Consider the following 23490-nt stretch of genomic DNA (forward strand, 5'->3'; position numbering starts at 1 on the left):
TGTCTGGCAACACGGGCTCTAAACAGCAGAGCATTCTAGAAATAACAACTGTCTGGCAACACGGCCTCTAAACAGCAGAGCATTCTAGAAATAACAACTGTCTGGCAACACGGGCTCTAAACAGGAGAGCATTCTAGAAATAACAACTGTCTGGCAACACGGGCTCTAAACAGGAGAGCATTCTAGAAATAACAACTGTCTGGCAACACGGGCTCTAAACAGCAGAGCATTCTAGAAATAACAACTGTCTGGCAACACGGCCTCTAAACAGCAGAGCATTCTAGAAATAACAACTGTCTGGCAACACGGCCTCTAAACAGCAGAGCATTCTAGAAATAACAACTGTCTGGCAACACGGGCTCTAAACAGGAGAGCATTCTAGAAATAACAACTGTCTGGCAACACGGGCTCTAAACAGGAGAGCATTCTAGAAATAACAACTGTCTGGCAACACGGCCTCTAAACAGCAGAGCATTCTAGAAATAACAACTGTCTGGCAACACGGGCTCTAAACAGGAGAGCATTCTAGAAATAACAACTGTCTGGCAACACGGGCTCTAAACAGGAGAGCATTCTAGAAATAACAACTGTCTGGCAACACGGCCTCTAAACAGCAGAGCTCTAAACAGCAGAGCATTCTAGAAATAACAACTGTCTGGCAACACGGGCTCACAGGAGGCATTCTAGAAATAACAACTCTAAACAGGAGAGCATTCTAGAAATAACAACTGTCTGGCAACACGGCCTCTAAACAGAGAGCATTCTAGAAATAACAACTGTCTGGCAACACGGCCTCTAAACAGCAGAGCATTCTAGAAATAACAACTGTCTGGCAACACGGCCTCTAAACAGCAGAGCATTCTAGAAATAACAACTGTCTGGCAACACGGCCTCTAAACAGCAGAGCATTCTAGAAATAACAACTGTCTGGCAACACGGGCTCTAAACAGGAGAGCATTCTAGAAATAACAACTGTCTGGCAACACGGGCTCTAAACAGGAGAGCATTCTAGAAATAACAACTGTCTGGCAACACGGGCTCTAAACAGGAGAGCATTCTAGAAATAACAACTGTCTGGCAACACGGGCTCTAAACAGGAGAGCATTCTAGAAATAACAACTGTCTGGCAACACGGGCTCTAAACAGGAGAGCATTCTAGAAATAACAACTGTCTGGCAACACGGCCTCTAAACAGCAGAGCATTCTAGAAATAACTGTCTGGCAACACGGCCTCTAAACAGCAGAGCATTCTAGAAATAACAACTGTCTGGCAACACGGCCTCTAAACAGGAGAGCATTCTAGAAATAACAACCGTCTGGCAACACGGCCTCTAAACAGCAGAGCATTCTAGAAATAACAACTGTCTGGCAACACGGCCTCTAAACAGGAGAGCATTCTAGAAATAACAACCGTCTGGGATCGCAACAATGTAACTACGTACGCAGACCAGGGGTGTATTCATTAGTCGGAATCTGTTTTGCAACGGATATGTTTAAGGTTTACTCTGCGAACCAAACTGAAGCAAACAGAGCAACTGGGACGAAACCGGGAGGGACCTACCTGAATTTGTCCAGCTGCATGGTCGTAACACTGTAGTGCGTCTCACAATTTTCCTGGAGTGTATCCATTAGTCTCGTTTTCGTTACAAAACATTTCGTAACAGAAAATGTTTTGCAATGGTATCCGACTAATGAATACACCCCAGGAAAGTTGCGAGACGCGCTACAATGCTATGGCCATGCACCTGGAACCAACAACTGTTTACCTATTCTCACACTGGAAATGCAGTCATCTAGATAAATAGGGAGGATTTTATATGCTTGCAGTGTGTGCAACTACACGAAAATACCCACACACAAACTCAGGCCTTTCAGTTTGAAAAGCCATCTTACGCTCTCCACCAACCCTGTTTCCAGTGAAACCTCTCACCCGCCCTCTCTCTCTTTGCCTCCCTCTCTCCTTCCTTCTCTCCCTCATGTGATGACTCAGTCCCAGCCATTTCCTGCAGAGACACTACTACAAACTGGATGGGGAGAGAGAAAGAGAGAGAATGGGAGAGAAGAGTTTACCAAGTGAACAATGTATAGCAGAGAAGTCAAGATAGTGTGGCTTTGAGAGAAAGTAGAACTGACAGGCCAGACTGAATGGTCTATAGCTCTGTTGATACATATGTCAGTGGCTAGTCGGCTAGGCCAGGGGTTCTCAAACTGGGGTCACGGAGGTACTGCAGCAGGTAAACGGCCAGATCTAAAAATATTTAGTCACAGTTTACGTTTCATGACAAAAAAATTACTAACAACAACAGATTTAATGAATGTTGGCCAAGGGATCCGTGGAATAAGTTTAGAGGGTGTAATATAGTACAATGTAATATCATTGTGTTATCTAAAATGTATGTTCTTAACCCTGGGCAAAATGGGTCTGGGAGGCTCACAGGGATATTGGTATCCACAGTACTCTACCAATTATACATTTTAGAACTTAATACTTATTGTATTGCCCTAAAACATTTTTGATTATATAATTACATAAATGCACTGTAATTTAAGCTTTAAACCTGCAAAATGTGTAGAATTACAGGACATGAGCTTTAAAGCTGCAACAACAAAAATCTCTGCCCAAGGACTATACTTTTTTGAATAGCAGGAAATTAGCTTGAAAACTGCACACATTTCTCTCCAATGCCAGGAGGTGGGCCTTTAAGGAGTGAGTCACTGATGTGATCTTCCTGTCTGGGTTGGCGCCCCCCCTTGGGTTGTGCCGTGGCGGAGATCTTTGTGGGCTATACTCGGCCTCGTCTCAGGATGGTAAGTTGGTGGTTGAAGATATCCCTCTAGTGGTGTGGGGGCTGTGCTTTGGCAAAGTGGGTGGGGTTATATCCTTCCTGTTTGGCCCTGTCCGAGGATATCATCAGATGGGGCCACAGTGTCTCCTGACCCTTCCTGTCTCAGCCTCCAGTATTTATGCTGGAGTAGTTTATGTGTCGGGGGGCTAGGGTCAGTTTGTTATATCTGGAGTACTTCTCCTGTCTTATCCGGTGTCCTGTGTGAATTGAAGTATTCTCTCTCTAATTATCTATTTCCTTCTCGGAGGACCTGAGCCCTAGGACCATGCCTCAGGACTACCTGGCATGATGACTCCTTGCTGTCCCCAGTCCACCTGGCCGTGATGCTGCTCCAATTTCAACTGTTCTGCCTGTGATTATTATTATTTGACCATGCTGGTCATTTATGAACATTTGAACATCTTGGCCATGTTGTGTTATAATCTCCACCCGGCACAGCCAGAAGAGGACTGGCCAACCCTCATAGCCTGGTTCCTCTCTAGGTTTCTTCCTAGGTTTTGGCCTGTCTAGGGAGTTTTTCCTAGCCACCGTGCTTCTACACCTGCATTGCTTGCTGTTTGGGGTTTTAGGCTGGGTTTCTTTCTGTACAGCACTTTGAGATATCAGCTGATGTACGAAGGGCTTTATAAATACATTTGATTTGATTTAAAATGTTCCTTCCCAGGGCCCGAGACTTGTTTGACGCACTGCCGAAGTCAGATTAAAACTCCTTGTATACTATTTTATCTCACTAAAGAAGAATTTGCTATCACATATGGGGTTCCTGGCCCCAAAACGTTTGAGAACCCCTGGCCTAGGCTACTCCACACAGCCCTATTTCCTCAGCATTCCTAAAGCTGTCCACATCAGCCTGAGGGGAGCAGCTCAACAACCTCTCTCTGCTTTGTCTGCGGCATCGCACCTTCACTTCCCAGTCCTGTTCACTGAATTATGTAGTGCGTTTAGGTACAAATCTTATCAGGGAAACTGAGATACAAATGCAAAATGAAGCCTAGTTTATCAAGTTTGTTATGGAATACAGAATTAGTACAAAGCAAACACAATTTTGACTCGAGGGACACATTGGGCTTTTTAAAAACCATCGGAGGGCAGATTTGTTCATCAAAAGCAATTTGCGGGCCAGAAAAAGGGCAGTTATTTGACATTTTTTATTTAACTATCTAGTTTCGACATTCAACAGTGACCTGGAGTGTTTTGTACACTCCTCCCCACCCATGATTTTGACAGAGCAATGAGCAGTGCGATTGTCAGACAAGACCGTAATACTCCTAATACACAGGGAAAGAGCTTTTTATTTTGAGATGAATTTCTGTGACATTCATGTAGGACTGAGATTTATGTAGGTTAACCGTGCTCTCACGAGGTCTCAACCACAGATCAAAACTACTTGACATGTTGTTCTGGGTATCTGTTTGGTTTAGTATCTATACTACCATATCGTCTATACTGTATGTTGCTGTTGGAACTCAAGGCACTCCCCAAATTGACCCCCAATTCATAACAGGATCCGGTAAAAGTTTGCTCTCAAGAATCTGTAACGTAACATGTTTTATCCCGGTTGTTAAGGAATGAAAATGTAGCACTCAGCCAGAGAAAGACATTTTGACAACACAATAAGCAATATACTTGCAACAACAGCCATTTCATAACTTCTTGGCCTAATATGTGACGCCCATGAGAGGGTGATAATCTATGTGGTATAGAATGAAATGAGGCAGATACATGAGGCTCCCGAGTGGCAGAGCGGTCAAAGGCACTGCATCTCAGTGCTAGAAGCATCACAGCAGACCCTGGTTCAATCCTGGGCTGTATCACAACTGGCCGTGATTGGGAGTCCCATAGAGCGGCGCACAATTGGCCCAGCATCGTCCAGGTTAGGGTTTGGCCAGGTTTACCATTTTTTTGTTCATCTTTATTTAACTAGTCAGTTAAGAACAAATTCTTATTTACAATGACTGCCTACCTGGGAACAGTGGGTTAACTGCCTTGTTCAGGGCAGAACGACAGATTTTTACCTTGGGTAGGCCGTCATTGTAAATAAGAATTTGTTCTTAACTGACTTGCCTAGTTAAATAAAACTACGGAGAGTAGGGTTGGTAAATGTGACAAGCCATGCAATCACATGGACTTTGTATATGAAGTGATTGCCTACAGTCTATTTCAGCGCCTTTCGGACAGTCAACATGTCACCCTGTTGCATTACTAAAATGATTAAGATACAAAACATCCTTAATTAAAAACACAGACAACCAAATGTGACAGGAAGTGCCATGAAAACATGAAAACCTAAGAATCTGATGACAACAGAGCAGAAGTGATTCCATGCGCCTGCCTCCATCTGACTGAGACTCAATTCAACCTCCTTCACAAGTCCTTATCACAGTCCTAATAACAAATTTATCACAGTCCTTATCACAGCCTAATCAAAGTCCTTAGAGCAGCCTTCCCACAGTCCGTAGAACAGTCCCTAGAACAGCCTCATCACAGTTCTTAGAAGAGCCTTAACCCAGTCCTTAGAACAGCCTTATCACAGCTTTATCACAGTCCTTATCACAAGTCATAGAGAGAAGGGAACACTACCAAGTCCTTATCACCACCACCACAGAGGCAGGGGAATACTACCAAGTCCTTATCACGGACACAGAGAGGGGAATACTACCAAGTCCTTATCACCACCACCACAGAGGCAGGGGAATACTACCAAGTCCTTATCACGGACACAGAGAGGGGAATACTACCAAGTCCTTATCACCACCACCACAGAGGCAGGGGAATACTACCAAGTCCTTATCACGGACACAGAGAGGGGAATACTACCAAGTCCTTATCACGGACACAGAGAGGGGAATACTACCAAGTCCTTATCACGGACACAGAGAGGGGAATACTACCAAGTCCTTATCACGGACACAGAGAGGGGGGATACTACCAAGTCCTTATCACGGACACAGAGAGGGGGGATACTACCAAGTCCTTATCACAGACACAGAGAGGGGGGAATACTACCAAGTCCTTATCACAGACACAGCGAGGGGGGAACACTACCAAGTCCTTATCACGGACACAGAGAGAGGAATACTACCAAGTCCTTATCACGGACACAGAGAGGGGAATACTACCAAGTCCTTATCACGGACACAGAGAGGGGAATACTACCAAGTCCTTATCACGGACATAGAGAGGGGAATTCTACCAAGTCCTTATCACGGACACAGAGAGGGGAACACTACCAAGTCCCTATCACGGACACAGAGAGGGGGGAACACTACCAAGTCCTTATCTCTCCCACAGAGAGGGGGGAACACTACCAAGTCCTTATCACAGACACAGAGAGGGGGGAACACTACCAAGTCCTTATCTCTCCCACAGAGAGGGGGGAACACTACCAAGTCCTTATCTCTCCCACAGAGAGGGGGGAACACTACCAAGTCCTTATCTCTCCCACAGAGAGGGGGGAACACTACCAAGTCCTTATCTCTCCCACAGAGAGGGGGGAACACTACCAAGTCCTTATCACTTACACAGAGAGGGGGGAACACTACCAAGTCCTTATCACGGACACAGAGAGGGGGGAACACTACCAAGTCCTTATCTCTCCCACAGAGAGGGGGGAACACTACCAAGTCCTTATCTCTCCCACAGAGAGGGGGGAACACTACCAAGTCCTTATCTCTCCCACAGAGAGGGGGGAACACTACCAAGTCCTTATCTCTCCCACAGAGAGGGGGGAACACTACCAAGTCCTTATCACTTACACAGAGAGGGGGGAACACTACCAAGTCCTTATCACGGACACAGAGAGGGGGGAACACTACCAAGTCCTTATCTGTGGTCCTTCTGTAGCTCAGTTGGTAGAGCATGGCGCTTGTAACGCCAGGGTAGTGGGTTCGATCCCCGGGACCACCCATATGTAGAATGTATGCACACATGACTGTAAGTCGCTTTGGATAAAAGCGTCTGCTAAATGGCATATATATATATATATTATCTCTCCCACAGAGAGGGGGGAACACTACCAAGTCCTTATCTCTCCCACAGAGAGAGGGGAACACTACCAAGTCCTTATCTCTCCCACAGAGAGGGGGGAACACTACCAAGTCCTTAAAACTGACACAGAGAGAGGAGAACATTAACAAGTCCTTATCACCGGCACAGAGATGGGAGTACACGACCAAGTCCTTATGTCTCCCACAGAGAGGGGGGAACACTACCAAGTCCTTATCACTGCTACAGAGAGGGGGGATACTACCAAGTCCTTATCACTGACACAGAGAGGGGGGAACATTACCGAGGGAGGGTTTTCACTTTCCCTCACTAACCCAGACAGATTTTCATTCCATGCAGACACCATCATTGATGCTAAAGTTGTCTCTCTTTCCCCAACACACACACACACTAATTCTTTCTCCTTCTGCAGCTAGCCTGAGTTAAAAATAGCTCTCCCTCTCCCCTTCTCTGCTTCTCCGTTTACATAAGTACACAGCGGGGGGAGGGGAGCACTTCCGGTGTGGCTACCCAGCCCAGCATCTGATCCACAACACAGGCTGGGCTGCTGGGTGTGGGAGACTGGGGGAGGGCTGACATACATACCCCGCAATGCAGGAAAGACCTCCATCTATATGTCTCTCCCCCTTTAGCCTGCACCTAACTGTCTGTCTACCTGCCTGCCTCTCCGTCTGTCGTCTTCCTGCCTGTCTTTGATGTTCCAGGAGCGGCTCGCATCCCCGGACTCGCATCCCCCCCACCAACAGCATCCATCTTCCAAGAACTCTGGATTCATGTGACCAGTGCATGACTTATAACATAGACAAAAAAAGCAGATAAGAAACAATTCCAGAAATGAAAAGTTATGAGACGATGAGGGAAAGGTAAGCTCTACTGTAAAACTCTCTCCCTCCCTACACAGCCAACCCTCTCCCTCCCTCCCAACACAGCCAAACCTCTCCCTCCCTCCCAACACAGCCAAACCTCTCCCTCCCTCCCAACACAGCCAACCCTCTCCCTCCCTCCCAACACAGCCAACCCTCTCTCCCAACACAGCCAACCCTCTCAACACAGCCACAATGAAAATATATTGGAATATGCACAAATCTCCAGCATACACAAATAAAAAAACAAGCTATTGTAAAACACAATCTCAACAACAGCCACACTGTAGAGTGAAACAACAGCCATACTGTAGAGTGAAACAGCAGCCACACTGTAGAGTGAAACAGCAGCCATACTGTAGAGTGAAACAACAGCCATACTGTAGAGTGAAACAACAGCCATACTGTAGAGTGAAACAACAGCCATACTGTAGAGTGAAACGACAGCCATACTGTAGAGTGAAACAGCAGCCACACTGTAGAGTGAAACAGCAGCCACACTGTAGAGTGAAACAACAGCCATATTGTAGAGTGAAACAACAGCCATATTGTAGAGTGAAACAACAGCCATACTGTAGAGTGAAACAACAGCCATACTGTAGAGTGAAACAACAGCCATACTGTATTGTGAATCAACAGCCATACTGTAGAGTGAAACAACAGCCATACTGTAGAGTGAAACAACAGCCATACTGTAGAGTGAAACAACAGCCATACTGTATAGTGAAACAACAGCCATACTGTATAGTGAAACAACAGCCATACTGTATAGTGAATCAACAGCCATACTGTAGAGTGAAACAGCCATACTGTAGAGTGAAACAACAGCCACACTGTAGAGTGAAACAACAGCCATACTGTGTAGAGTGAAACAGCCATACTGTAGAGTGAAACAACAGCCATACTGTAGAGTGAATCAACAGCCATACTGTAGAGTGAAACAACAGCCATATTGTAGAGTGAATCAACAGCCGCACTGTATAGTGAATCAACAGCCATACTGTATAGTGAAACAACAGCCATACTGTATAGTGAATCAACAGCCATACTGTATAGTGAAACAGCCATACTGTATAGTGAATCAACAGCCATACTGTAGAGTGAATCAACAGCCATATTGTAGAGTGAAACAACAGCCATAGTGTAGAGTGAAACAACAGCCATAGTGTAGAGTGAAACAACAGCCAGACTGTAGAGTGAAACAACAGCCAGACTGTAGAGTGAATCAACAGCCATACTGTAGAGTGAATCAACAGCCATACTGTAGAGTGAATCAACAGCCATACTGTAGAGTGAAACAACAGCCAGACTGTAGAGTGAATCAACAGCCATACTGTAGAGTGAAACAACAGCCATACTGTAGAGTGAATCAACAGCCATACTGTAGAGTGAATCAACAGCCATACTGTAGAGTGAATCAACAGCCATGCTGTAGAGTGAAACAACAGCCATACTGTAGAGTGAATCAACAGCCATAATGTAGAGTGAAACAACAGCCATACTGTAGAGTGAAACAACAGCCATACTGTAGAGTGAAACAACAGCCATACTGTAGAGTGAAACAACAGCCATACTGTAGAGTGAAACAACAGCCATACTGTAGAGTGAATCAACAGCCATACTGTAAAGTGAATCAACAGCCATACTGTAGAGTGAAACAACAGCCATACTGTAGAGTGAATCAACAGCCATACTGTAGAGTGAATCAACAGCCATACTGTAGAGTGAATCAACAGCCATACTGTAGAGTGAAACAACAGCCACACTGTAGAGTGAATCAACAGCCACACTGTAGAGTGAAACAACAGCCACACTGTAGAGTGAATCAACAGCCATACTGTAGAGTGAAACAACAGCCATACTGTAGAGTGAAACAACAGCCACACTGTAGAGTGAAACAACAGCCACACTGTAGAGAGAAACAACAGCCACACTGTAGAGAGAAACAACAGCCACACTGTAGAGTGAAACAACAGCCACACTGTAGAGTGAAACAACAGCCACACTGTAGAGTGAAACAACAGCCACACTGTAGAGAGAAACAACAGCCACACTGTAGAGAGAAACAACAGCCATACTGTAGAGTGAAACAACAGCCATACTGTATAGTGAAACAACAGCCATACTGTATAGTGAAACAACAGCCATATTGTAGAGTGAAACAACAGCCATATTGTAGAGTGAAACAACAGCCATACTGTAGAGTGAAACAACAGCAATACTGTAGAGTGAAACAACAGCCATACTGTAGAGTGAAACAACAGCCATACTGTAGAGTGAAACAACAGCCATACTGTAGAGTGAAACAACAGCCATACTGTAGAGTGAAACAACAGCCATACTGTAGAGTGAAACAACAGCCATACTGTAGAGTGAAACAACAGCCATACTGTAGAGTGAAACAACAGCCATACTGTAGAGTGAATCAACAGCCATACTGTAGAGTGAAACAACAGCCATACTGTAGAGTGAAACAACAGCCATACTGTAGAGTGAAACAACAGCCATACTGTAGAGTGAAACAACAGCCATACTGTAGAGTGAAACAACAGCCATACTGTATAGTGAAACAACAGCCATACTGTATAGTGAATCAACAGCCATATTGTAGAGTGAAACAACAGCCATATTGTAGAGTGAAACAACAGCCCACTGTAGAGTGAAACAGCCATACTGTAGAGTGAAACAACAGCCATACTGTAGAGTGAAACAACAGCCATACTGTAGAGTGAAACAACAGCCATACTGTAGAGTGAAACAACAGCCATACTGTAGAGTGAAACAACAGCCATACTGTAGAGTGAAACAACAGCCATACTGTAGAGTGAAACAACAGCCATACTGTGAGTGAAGTGAAACAGCCATACTGTAGAGTGAAACAACAGCCATACTGTAGAGTGAAACAACAGCCATACTGTAGAGTGAAACAACAGCCATACTGTAGAGTGAAACAACAGCCATACTGTATAGTGAATCAACAGCCATACTGTAGAGTGAAACAGCCATACTGTATAGTGAATCAACAGCCATACTGTATAGTGAATCAACAGCCATACTGTAGAGTGAAACAACAGCCATACTGTAGAGTGAAACAACAGCCATACTGTAGAGTGAAACAACAGCCATACTGTATAGTGAATCAACAGCCATACTGTATAGTGAAACAACAGCCATACTGTGTAGAGTGAAACAACAGCCATACTATGTAGAGTGAAACAACAGCCATACTGTAGAGTGAAACAACAGCCATACTGTAGAGTGAAACAACAGCCATACTGTAGAGTGAATCAACAGCCATACTGTAGAGTGAATCAACAGCCATACTGTAGAGTGAATCAACAGCCATACTGTAGAGTGAATCAACAGCCATACTGTAGAGTGAATCAACAGCCATACTGTAGAGTGAAACAACAGCCATACTGTAGAGTGAATCAACAGCCATACTGTAGAGTGAATCAACAGCCATACTGTAGAGTGAATCAACAGCCATACTGTAGAGTGAATCAACAGCCATACTGTAGAGTGAATCAACAGCCATACTGTAGAGTGAATCAACAGCCATACTGTAGAGTGAATCAACAGCCATACTGTAGAGTGAAACAACAGCCATACTGTAGAGTGAAACAACAGCCATACTGTAGAGTGAATCAACAGCCATACTGTAAAGTGAAACAGCCATACTGTAGAGTGAATCAACAGCCATATTGTAGAGTGAATCAACAGCCATACTGTAGAGTGAAACAACAGCCATACTGTAGAGTGAATCAACAGCCATACTGTAGAGTGAAACAACAGCCATACTGTAGAGTGAATCAACAGCCATACTGTAGAGTGAATCAACAGCCATACTGTAGAGTGAATCAACAGCCATACTGTAGAGTGAAACAACAGCCATACTGTAGAGTGAATCAACAGCCATACTGTAGAGTGAATCAACAGCCATACTGTAAAGTGAAACAGCCATACTGTAAAGTGAAACAGCCATACTGTAGAGTGAATCAACAGCCATACTGTAGAGTGAATCAACAGCCATACTGTAGAGTGAAACAACAGCCATACTGTAGAGTGAATCAACAGCCATACTGTAGAGTGAATCAACAGCCATACTGTAGAGTGAATCAACAGCCATACTGTAGAGTGAAACAACAGCAATACTGTAGAGTGAAACAACAGCCATATTGTAGAGTGAATCAACAGCCATACTGTAGAGTGAAACAACAGCCATACTGTAGAGTGAAACAACAGCCATATTGTAGAGTGAATCAACAGCCATACTGTAGAGTGAAACAACAGCCATACTGTATAGTGAAACAGCCATACTGTATAGTGAATCAACAGCCATACTGTAGAGTGAAACAACAGCCATACTGTAGAGTGAATCAACAGCCATACTGTAGAGTGAAACAACAGCCATACTGTAGAGTGAATCAACAGCCATACTGTAGAGTGAATCAACAGCCATACTGTAGAGTGAATCAACAGCCATACTGTAGAGTGAAACAACAGCCATACTGTAGAGTGAATCAACAGCCATACTGTAGAGTGAAACAACAGCCATACTGTAGAGTGAAACAACAGCCATACTGTAGAGTGAAACAACAGCCATACTGTATAGTGAATCAACAGCCATACTGTATAGTGAAACAGCCATACTGTATAGTGAATCAACAGCCATACTGTAGAGTGAAACAACAGCCATACTGTGTAGAGTGAAACAGCCATACTGTAGAGTGAAACAGCCATACTGTAGAGTGAAACAACAGCCACACTGTAGAGTGAAACAACAGCATTACTGTGTAGAGTGAAACAGCCATACTGTAGAGTGAAACAACAGCCACACTGTAGAGTGAATCAACAGCCATACTGTAGAGTGAAACAACAGCCATACTGTAGAGTGAATCAACAGCCATACTGTAGAGTGAAACAACAGCCATACTGTAGAGTGAATCAACAGCCATACTGTAGAGTGAATCAACAGCCATACTGTAGAGTGAAACAACAGCCATACTGTATAGTGAATCAACAGCCATACTGTAGAGTGAAACAACAGCCATACTGTAGAGTGAAACAACAGCCATACTGTAGAGTGAAACAACAGCCATACTGTAGAGTGAAACAACAGCCATACTGTAGAGTGAATCAACAGCCATACTGTAGAGTGAATCAACAGCCATACTGAAACAACAGCCATACTGAGTGAATCAACAGCCATACTGTAGAGTGAAACAACAGCCATACTGTAGAGTGAAACAACAGCCATACTGTAGAGTGAATCAACAGCCATACTGTAGAGTGAATCAACAGCCATACTGTAGAGTGAAACAACAGCCATACTGTAGAGTGAAACAACAGCCATACTGTAGAGTGAATCAACAGCCATACTGTAGAGTGAATCAACAGCCATACTGTAGAGTGAAACAACAGCCATACTGTATAGTGAATCAACAGCCATAGTGAAACAACAGCCATACTGTGAATCAACAGCCATATTGTAGAGTGAATCAACAGCCATACTGTAGAGTGAATCAACAGCCATACTGTAGAGTGAATCAACAGCCATATTGTAGAGTGAATCAACAGCCATACTGTAGAGTGAAACAACAGCCATACTGTAGAGTGAAACAGCAGCCATACTGTAGAGTGAATCAACAGCCATATTGTAGAGTGAATCAACAGCCATACTGTAGAGTGAATCAACAGCCATATTGTAGTGAGTGAAGTCAACAGCCATACTGTAGAGTGAATCAACAGCCATACTGTAAAGTGAAACAGCCATACTGTAGAGTGAATCAACAGCCATATTGTAGAGTGAATCAACAGCCATACTGTAGAGTGAAACAACAGCCATACTGTAGAGTGAAACAGCAGCCATACTGTAGAGTGAATCAACAGCCATATTGTAGAGTGAATCAACAGCCATACTGTAGAGTGAATCAACAGCCATATTGTAAAGTGAATCAACAGCCATACTGTAGAGTGAAACAACAGCCATACTGTAGAGTGAAACAACAGCCATACTGTAGAGTGAATCAACAGCCATACTGTAGAGTGAATCAACAGCCATACTGTAGAGTGAATCAACAGCCATACTGTAGAGTGAAACAACAGCCATACTGTAGATTGAGGATGCCATTGTCAGCTGGACAAATTTAAAAAGTCAGCAATAAAGCAGTTAAATGAAAATAAAAATGCATACTTAACCTGTCCTGAAGTTTGAGTCTGTGTGTGTGTGTGTTTCATAATGGGGCAAAGAGTGGGTGGGTACTTACTACTGTGCACAGTCGATAAGCTGGTACTCATTGGATCTCTCGAAGCAGGCCTTCACCCCCTCGTCTTGCCATAGGGTCTTAGCATGCTCATAGAACTCCTGCAGAACAACACAACACAGAGAACTGGATCAGGCCAATACATGGGTTGACAGTTAAACCGGTTGCCAACTTGGACCCAACTCAGATTAGAAAAGTCCTTCAACATTATTTACATTTCAGGTATTCATTTCATTCAGGTAATAGAAAATATAGTCCTAGGCCCTACCCCCGCGGCCCTACCCCCTAGGCCCTACCCCCGCGGCCCTACCCCCTACCCCCGCGGCCCTACCCCCTAGGCCCTACCCCCGCGGCACACCTGTACATCTCAAATTATTGGATAATTGAGCGATTTTTCACCTACATATAGTACATTTACATTTACATTTAAGTCATTTAGCAGACGCTCTTATCCAGAGCGACTTACAAATTGGTGCATACACCTTATGACATCCAGTGGAACAGCCACTTTACAATAGTGCATCTAAATCTTTTATAGGATCTTAATTTTAGCCAGTTTCCTAGAGCAGGAAAATAATCCTGGAGCAACAGGAAATGTGAATTATGTGGATTATAGACGGGTTGGTTGTTTAGGGAAAGGGATACCTAGTCAGTTGCACATCACGGAAAGCATTCAACCAAAATGTGTCGTCCGCATTTAACTCAAGCCCTCTGAATCAGAGGGGGGCTGCCTTAATCAATGTCCAAGTCATCAGTGCCCTGGGAGAAGTTGTTGTTTGGGGTTAAGTGGGGCAGAACGGCAGATTTTTCCACTAATAATAATAATAATATAATATATGCCATTTAGCAGACTGAAACAAAATCCTGCAGGAGCTGCCCAGGAGGGTTGGCAATCCCTGGGCTAGCATAGAGGCTAATAGGCTGACCACACCGCTTGCGTCGCAAAATAAATTTAGAAATCTATGTTTTTCAATTATTGCACCCACACTGCTCACGCGTGTCAACGAGCGTCCTTTCTATTTCTGACGCAGATCGCACTGCAAGTCCTGCCTCTCCCATCTCCTCATTGGTTTATAGAAGCAGGTACCCACGTGCCATCTCCTCATTGGTTATACCCACGTGGGTGATTGAAAGACGAACTGTGTTGCCGGTCGGTGTAGTAATATTATGAAAGTTTAGATGCCAATAGCCATATAAGTTCAAAGATGAAAATGCCTGGAAGGAGGAGAGATGACTAGAAACTATTCAGTTGACCGTTTTATGTGTGGATTAATTCTCGGAGTAGAGGACCTTGTGTATTTCAAGTAAAATAACAACTCAATGTTTATATCCCAGGACAAATTAGCTAGCAGCAAGCTAACTAAATAGGACAAATTAGCTAGCAAGTGCAAGCCAACTAGCTAAATTGCCATAAATGTTTAATGCTTTTCGACCTGTTTCCAAATGAATGTAATTGGTTCAGAGTTTGTTTTGATATTTTAACCTGTGTGTCGTGATCACGTTTGGTGTAGGGGGACAAAATACATTTATGCACGATGGTGCAAGCGCGCAGCCTGTTTCCGTGTAAGAGTCAATTGGGAATTCAACACTAAATCAACCAATCAGAAAATACTTTTAAGCTGAAAATTACATATTTGGGGCGGGCATTGCATGTGTTTTCCTTTAAGTGGTCTCATTGAACCTACAGCCGTACCCGTCCCTTAGTTGACAGTGGTGAGTGGAGACAGAGTGGGCACAAGACACAAGAGATACAGACTGAAGAAAACATTCATCAAATCAAGCAGCCTACACATGAACGATGAGGGACAGCAACACCATAACAAAACCTTGTCTTTCCAAATGACAAGGACTCTCTAAGCATCCCCAACTAGGCCTCTGGAGTCTGGACAGTAACAAGACACAGGCTTACATGACAATTGATATGACTGCCAATGCCTGCATGCAAAAAAAAACAGAAATGTCAGTCTCGCTGACCACGCTAAAATCCTGACATTCACTCATGTTGTAAATCAACGAGCATTTTAACGCTAGTGACTAATTAGTAGGGTCAAGTGTTTCTCCTAACCATGTGGCAGGTAGCCTTAAGGTTAGAGCATTGGGCCAGTAACCGAAAGGTCACTGGATCGAATACCGGAGCAAGGTGAAAAGGGTACAAAGTGAAAAATCTGTCACTGTGACCTTGACCGGTGCACTTAACCTTAATTGCTCCTGAGGCGCTGTACAATGGCTGTGATCCTTCTCCCTGAGGGTATCTTAGGGGGAGATGGGGTAGGCAAGAAACACATTTCCATTACACCCTTGTGTGTAATAGGACAAATATAATAACCCCCCAAAATATTATAACCAAGTAGGCCAAAACTCCTGTCCCTATTCTTGAGGTATGGCATCAGCATACATAGCTGAGGACAGACAGATAGCAAGACACCTGTCCTGGTTCAAACTGGTGTTATATTTAGAGAAGTACAGAAGATGAGGAGACAGATGAGGACAACGAACATATGGGTTGAGGAAGTTCACTGAGACAAAAGGCCATTACGTACAGTAGAAGAAACAAAACTCTTGAAGGAAGACACTGGGATGTAGTCAGTATATTCAAGGCATTGGCTAAGCTTAGGTTTCCTGTCCCTGTTCCCTGTCAGAACCCTAAGCAGAGCGGAGCGAAGCGGCAGGCAGAGTCAACCAGTCAGACTGGTTCCTGGTAGGCCCTAGCCTACCAGGAGATAGGGGGAGGGCGAGAGGGAGGAGGAGGCGGCAACAGCCAATCAGATAGTCTTCTCTGGCCAAACACACAAACCCACATTAATATAATGAGTTAGATGCTTCAGAAAAGTAGTCAGAAGCCACAGACATTCCAATCCACAATATACAGTGCATTCAGAAAGTATTCAGACCCCTTGACTTTATTCTTTTTTTTAACATTACAGCCTTATTCTAAAATGGATTAAATAAATAATAAATCCTCATCAATCTACCCCATAATGACAAATACAGGTTTTTGAAATGTTTGCAAAATGTATTCAAAATAAAAAGCAGAAATACCTTATTTACATAAGTATTCAGACCCTTAGATATGAGACTCGAAATTGAGCTCAGGTGTATCATGTTTCCATTGATCACTTTTAATATGTTTCTACAACTTGATTGGAGTCCACATATGGTCAATTCAATTGATTGGACATGATTTGGAAAGGCACACACCTGCCCTTATAAGGTCACACAGTTGACAGTAAATGTTAGAGTGAAAACCAAGCCATGAGGTTGAAGGAATTGTCTCAGAGTTGCTCTTTGGAGATGGGAGAACCTTCTAGAAGGACAACCATCTCTGCAATACTCCATCAATCAGGACGATGGTAGAGTGGCCAGACAGGAGCCACTCTTCAGTAAAATGCACATGACTTAGAGTTTGCCAAAAGGCACCTAAAGGACTTCTCTGGTCTGATGAAACCAAGATTGAACTCTTTGGCCTGAATGCCAAGCGTCACCTTTATTTAACTAGACTAGAACAAATTCTTATTTTACAATGACGGCCTACCAGGGAACTGAGTTAACTGCCTTGTTCAGGGGCTCGGGTTACTGGCCCAACGCTCTAACCACTAGGCTACCTGCCGTCACATCTGGAAGAAACCTGGCACCATCCCTAAAGTGAAGCATGGTGGTGGTAGCATCATGCTGTGGAGTGTTTTTCAGCAGCAGGGACTTGGAGACTAGACAGGATCGAGTGAAAAATGAATGGAGCAAAGTACAGAGAGATCCTTGATGAAAACCTTCTCCAGAGCACTCAGGACCTCAGACTGGGGTGAAGGTTCACCTAACAACAGGACAATGACCCAAAGCACACAGCCAAGACAACGCAGGAGTGTCTTCAGGACAAGTCTCTGAATGTCCTCGAGTGGCCCTGCCAGAGCCCGGACTTGAACCCGATCAAACATCTCTGGAGAGACCTGAAAATAGCTGTGCAGCAAATCTCTCCCCTTCCAATCTGACAGAGCTTGAGAGGATCTTCAGAGAAGAATGGGAGAAACTCCCCAAATACAGGAGTGCCAAGCTTGTCGTGTCATACCCAAGAAGACTCAAGGCTGTAATCACTGCCAAAGGTGCTTCAACAAAGCACCGAGTAACGGGTCTGAATACTTATGTTAATGTAATATTTTTGGTTTGTCATTATGTATTGTGTGTAGATTGATGGAGAATTATTATTTTTTAAATCAATTTCAGAATAAGGCTGTAACGCAACAGAATGTGGAAAAAGTCAAGGGGTCTGAATAGTTTCCGAATAGATTATTTTGGCACAGCAACAGACCATATAAAATATCTCCAAATCTATGGAAAGCATCAGGGCAAACTCTCACCAAGTTTCACGTTTTAGTCGTATGTATGGGATACACATGGTATACACCGTCCAATGAAATGCTTACGTGCAGGTTCCTTCGACAATAAACAACAATAACAAATAATACAAGGCCTGTAGAATAAACATTTTAGCATCAGTATAATACAGGAAGTCACAAGTCAATATTTACAAGTTTTACAAAAGAGGGGATTGGGGGGCAAACTCTCACCTAAAGATGCAACTTCTGATTCAGAATAGGAAAACTGCTTATCCTGCCTGCCTGCCTGTTTCCCTGTCTGTCTGTCTGCCTACCCAGCTGCCTGCCAACCCTGGGAGCAGGCAGTTTGGAAGGAATCCCTGAGGGTCCTGGTGTTTCAGAGGGGAACTCCCATCAGACTCATTTAGTGTTATTAAACACAATCAGTGTTAACAGGCACAGGTCATGCATCTCTCAGGTGAGAGCCTCATTCAATTGTGAGCATCCCAAGGAGAGCACACCTGCTAATTACTGAACCACAAAACAGCCAGACACCAACCATACTGTAGCAGCTTTCATGGCTGATGTGATGTTCCTCGAGGAACTTATTGGCTATTCCTCCATTCACTGACTGGGTCTATTCCATCCTGCCTTAAATTCAAACACATAGACCTATATCATGTTAGCAGCCAGTTTGACTAATGTTCATAGTTCCAACAGTTTGAGGTGGACATTTTTCTTTGGGGCAAGAACTCAGAATGAGACTGCAGAATCCAATTAGGGTTTGAACTAGTCTGTGTTAGCCCACTGAGCTAAACAAGCACCATCAGAGAACAACCCGGAAACATGCCAACATGACAGGGAGAATAAGTCATTATTAATTAGAAAAATACTTACCGATGTAAATTCAAAATCCTTCTGATTTACTAGGTTTAGGATGTATTCGATTCGGAACTGGTGTGCTGGGTTGGCTAACCGGACTGGGGGCGTCAGTGTACTCATGGCTGTCACTATAGTCTGGAATGGAGGAAGAATAGAAAAACCTTGATTTACAAAATCTACAGAAAAAAAAATGTTTTTGTAAATCTTGAAATGTGTTAAAGACTTCCTCTATTGGGATACTAATACTGCTAACTCATGTAAACAATGTAACCAAGAGGGAGAAATCAGCAGTAAACAGCACCAATTACTGACCTCTATAGCTTCTTTTATGTTGTTTTTAATGTCTTGAATTTTCTGTTTTTTCTCCCTGTGAAGCATGAAAATAGATATTTAGAATCACGATAATGAGGAAGTCAGTGTATAACAGCATACCACCTTAATGTCATCAAAATCACCATAAAGGTGTAGCAATGCTTGACATGGAAAAGAAGAATGGCAATCTTTACTTATTGACGAAGTCTGCAAACCCTAAATAAGGGCCAGACCACACAGATTTTGCATCCATAAAAAATGGTTGCCAATGGTTTTTCTATGGGGCTCATGCATTGATGGACGATAGAGACAATGTCATTTGGATAGATAGATAAATAGTGCATTCTTCATGCATTTCATCAGTCTGTGTAGCTGGGCTGATAGAATGTAGGAGTTTCAGTGACCGAGTAAAAGCAGTGCACTGTATGACTGAGAGGAGGCTCCACTACATTCCTCACACGAAGACCTCAAAACACCCCGTTTAAAATAAACTGCCATACCAATCTCTTCTCACCTCTGCCATTCCACTCCCTTATCATCCACTCTCCCTATCATTCTGTCACTCCCCACCTCCCATCACCTTCTGTCCTCCTCATCCCACTCTCCAGCACCTTGTACTGACTGGCACTGCCTGTCCAACTTCCAGTAGGTAGGTACAACATTCTAGTCTGAGGGGCAGGCTGAGACAACCACACGGAACTGAAGCAAGAACGATAGAGATCCCCTCCCTCCATATATTTATCAATAGCCTACACCAGGGTGTCTGGCTGTGGAACACAAACCCGGACAACAACTGTCCTGAATTGACCATCAATACAATCTGTATACGGTCCCTGCTATGGACTGACTGACTGGCTGATGTGTGTGCAAGTGTGTGTGTATGTAATTTTGACCTACTATGTTTTTAAATTGCACTATTTCTATGAGGTGATCAGTATTATATGTTGCGTATGTCATGTAGGAGCAGTCGTTCTTGTACGTTCAACAAAAAGGCCCCCCTCTGGGACAATAAAGTTGATCAACTGTGCCATATGGGGAAGCCAAGGTGTGGAATGATCAGAATTAGCAATACAGCCACTGTACATAACCTGAGAATCCACGGAAATGGAACCTGAGTGAAGTCATATTGTTGGGAAACAAAAGCTTAAGGCAAATGACTGTTTTTAATGAGAGGTCCTACAGTATTGATGTTGGCATACTATATGACATACTATACTGGCTAGGAAAAGAAGTTAGTGAAACCAAAATCGTCAGCATTTTCTCTCGATGAGCAGGGTTACAAGACCTACTAGGCTGAACGCAGTAGGCTATTCAAAAACTATTTCAAGGATCTGTTGAATAATTGGTGCCATCTAGCAAAACACTTGTTGTTTAAAAAACTGTTTATAAAATAGGCAATTCATAGAGCAATACACTTTGTAAATATTATCAATTAACTCAAGCAGTTTCACCTATAGTCATAACAACCACCCAGTCTCTGGCGACAAACACCCATATAATCTCTGGGGTGGGGTGGAATTGCACACCCAAGATAATTGAAAATGTAGCTACATTGCAAGAAACAGGTGAATATGCATTAGCCAAAGTTCGCCATCACACTTGCACATACCCCCACAGTGAATTTACTGTTCCTTGCAACCTTGTCACTTTTTTATTTATTTTGTATGCTGGAGTACGCATATCATTTGACAACAACACTTACAATGCCTCTTACTTCAGGAGATCTCACTGATGATATCAGTATGTGTAATTCTGTTGTCAAGGTAACAACCTGTATCTGCTGCTACATTTACATTTGAGTCATTTAGCAGACACTCTTATCCAGAGCGACTTACAGTAGTGAGTGCATACATTTTCATTGATACTGGTCCCCTGTGGGAATCGAAGCCACAGCCCTGGAGTTGCAAGTAACATGCTCTACCAACTGAACCACACGGGACAATGGCAGGTACGCGCTCACCCCTAAACAAGCTGAACCCATATATTTATGAAAAGGCATTCGTACGTTTCGACTGTGGTCCTGAACTTGGTCGACCCGGAATGAAAATGCCACCCCCAAGTTAAAAAGAAGTGTGAACCCTCGTCTCTTCAACCTGATTGGGGTGAATGCCAGTGTGAGATTGCCATTCAAGCCATACACTACAGTATCTATTTATTTAATAAGCCACGAGGGGGTGTGGTATGTGGACAATATACCACGGCGAAGGGCTGTTCTTAGGCACGACGCATCGTGGACTGCCTGGACACTGTCACGACTTCCGCCGAAGTTGGTCCCTCTCCTTGTTCGGCCGGCGGTCGACGTCACCGGCCTTTCAAGCCGATCCACTTTTCATTTTCCATTTGTTTTGTCTTTGTTTTACACACCTGGTTTCAATTCCCCAATTACATGTTCATTATTTAACCCTCTGTTCCCCCGTGGTTTTTGTGCATGTTTGTTTTATGCATTTCGGTCCGATTGTGTGGGCTTGGTATTACTACATGTATTTGGTCATTTTGAGTAAAGTTACTTTTATTACTCATCTCTGCTGTCCTGCGCCTGACTCCTCTGCACCAGCTACACCCAGACCTTTTACAGACACAGCCCTTAGCTGTGGTATATTGGCAATATAAACTCCGCAAAAAAAAGAAATGTTCCTTTTTCAGAACCCTGTCTTCTAAAGATAATTCATAGAAATCCAAATAATTTCACAGATCTTCATTGTAAAGGGTTTAAACACTGTTTCCAAAGCGTGTTCAATGAACCATAAACAATTAATGAACATGCACCTGTGGAAATGTTGTTAAGACACTAACAGCTTAGACAGTAGGCAATTAAGGTCACAGGTATGAAAACTTAGGCCTCTTTAGTGTCCTTTCTACTGACTCTGAAAAACACCAAAAGAAAAATGCCCAGGGTCCCTGCTCATCTGCGTGAACATGCCTTAGGCATGCTGCAAGGAGGCATGAGGACTGCGGATGTGGCCAGGGCAATAAATTGCAATGTCCATACTGTGAAACGCCTAAGACAGAGCTACAGGGAGACAGGACAGACAGCTGATCATCCTCGCAGTGGCAGACCACGTGTAACAACACCTGCACAGGATCGGTACATCCGAACATCACACAGGTACAGGATGGTAACAACAACTGCCTGAGTTACACCAGGAACACACAATCCCTCCATCAGTGCTCAGACTGTCCACAATAGGCTGAGAGAGGCTGGACTGAGGGCTTGTAGGTCTGTTGTAAGATAGGACCTCACCAGACATCACCGGCAACAACGTCGCCTATGAGCACAAACCCACCATCGCTGGACCAGGCAGGACTGGCAAAAAGTGCTCTTCTCTGACGAGTCATGGTTTTGTCTCACCCAGGGGTGATGGTCGGATTTGCGTTTATCGTTGAAGGAATAAGCGTTACACCGAGGCCTGTACTCTGGAGCGGGATCGATTTGGAGGTGGAGGATCCGTCATGGTCTAGGGCGGTCTGTCACAGCATCATCGGACTGAGCTTGTTGTCATTGCAGGCTATCTCAACGCTGTGCGTTACAGGGAAGGCGTCCTCCCTCCTCATGTGGTACCCTTCCTGCAGGCTCATCCTGACATTACCCTCCAGCATGAAAATGCCACAAGCCATACTGCTCGTTCTGGGTTTGATTTCCTACAAGACAGGAATGTCAGTGTTCTGCCATAGCCAGCGAAGAGCCCGGATCTCAATACTATTGAGCACATCTGGGACCTGTTGGATTGGACGGTGAGGGCTAGGGCCATTCCCCCCAGAAATGTCCGGGAACTTGCAGGTGCCTTGGTGGAAGACTGGGGTAACATCTCACAGCAAGAACTGGCACATCTGGTGCAGTCCATGAGGAGGAGATACACTGCAGTACTAAATACAGCTGGTGGCCACAACATATACTGACTGTTACTTTTGAGTTTGACCCCCACCTTGTTTAGGGACACATTATTCCATTTCTGTTAGTCACATGTCTGTGTAACTTATTCAGTTTATGTCTCAGTTGTTGAATCTTATG

General features: G+C 43.9%; 1 pseudogene; it reads right to left on the minus strand.

The window, feature by feature from the left end:
* The window catches only part of LOC118388264 (guanine nucleotide-binding protein G(s) subunit alpha-like), a 43936-nt pseudogene that overhangs the window by 6274 nt on the left and 14172 nt on the right, over window positions 1-23490 (minus strand).

The sequence above is a fragment of the Oncorhynchus keta genome, chromosome 10, assembly GCF_023373465.1.
Source record: "Oncorhynchus keta strain PuntledgeMale-10-30-2019 chromosome 10, Oket_V2, whole genome shotgun sequence".
NCBI classification, from domain to species: Eukaryota; Metazoa; Chordata; class Actinopteri; order Salmoniformes; family Salmonidae; genus Oncorhynchus; species Oncorhynchus keta.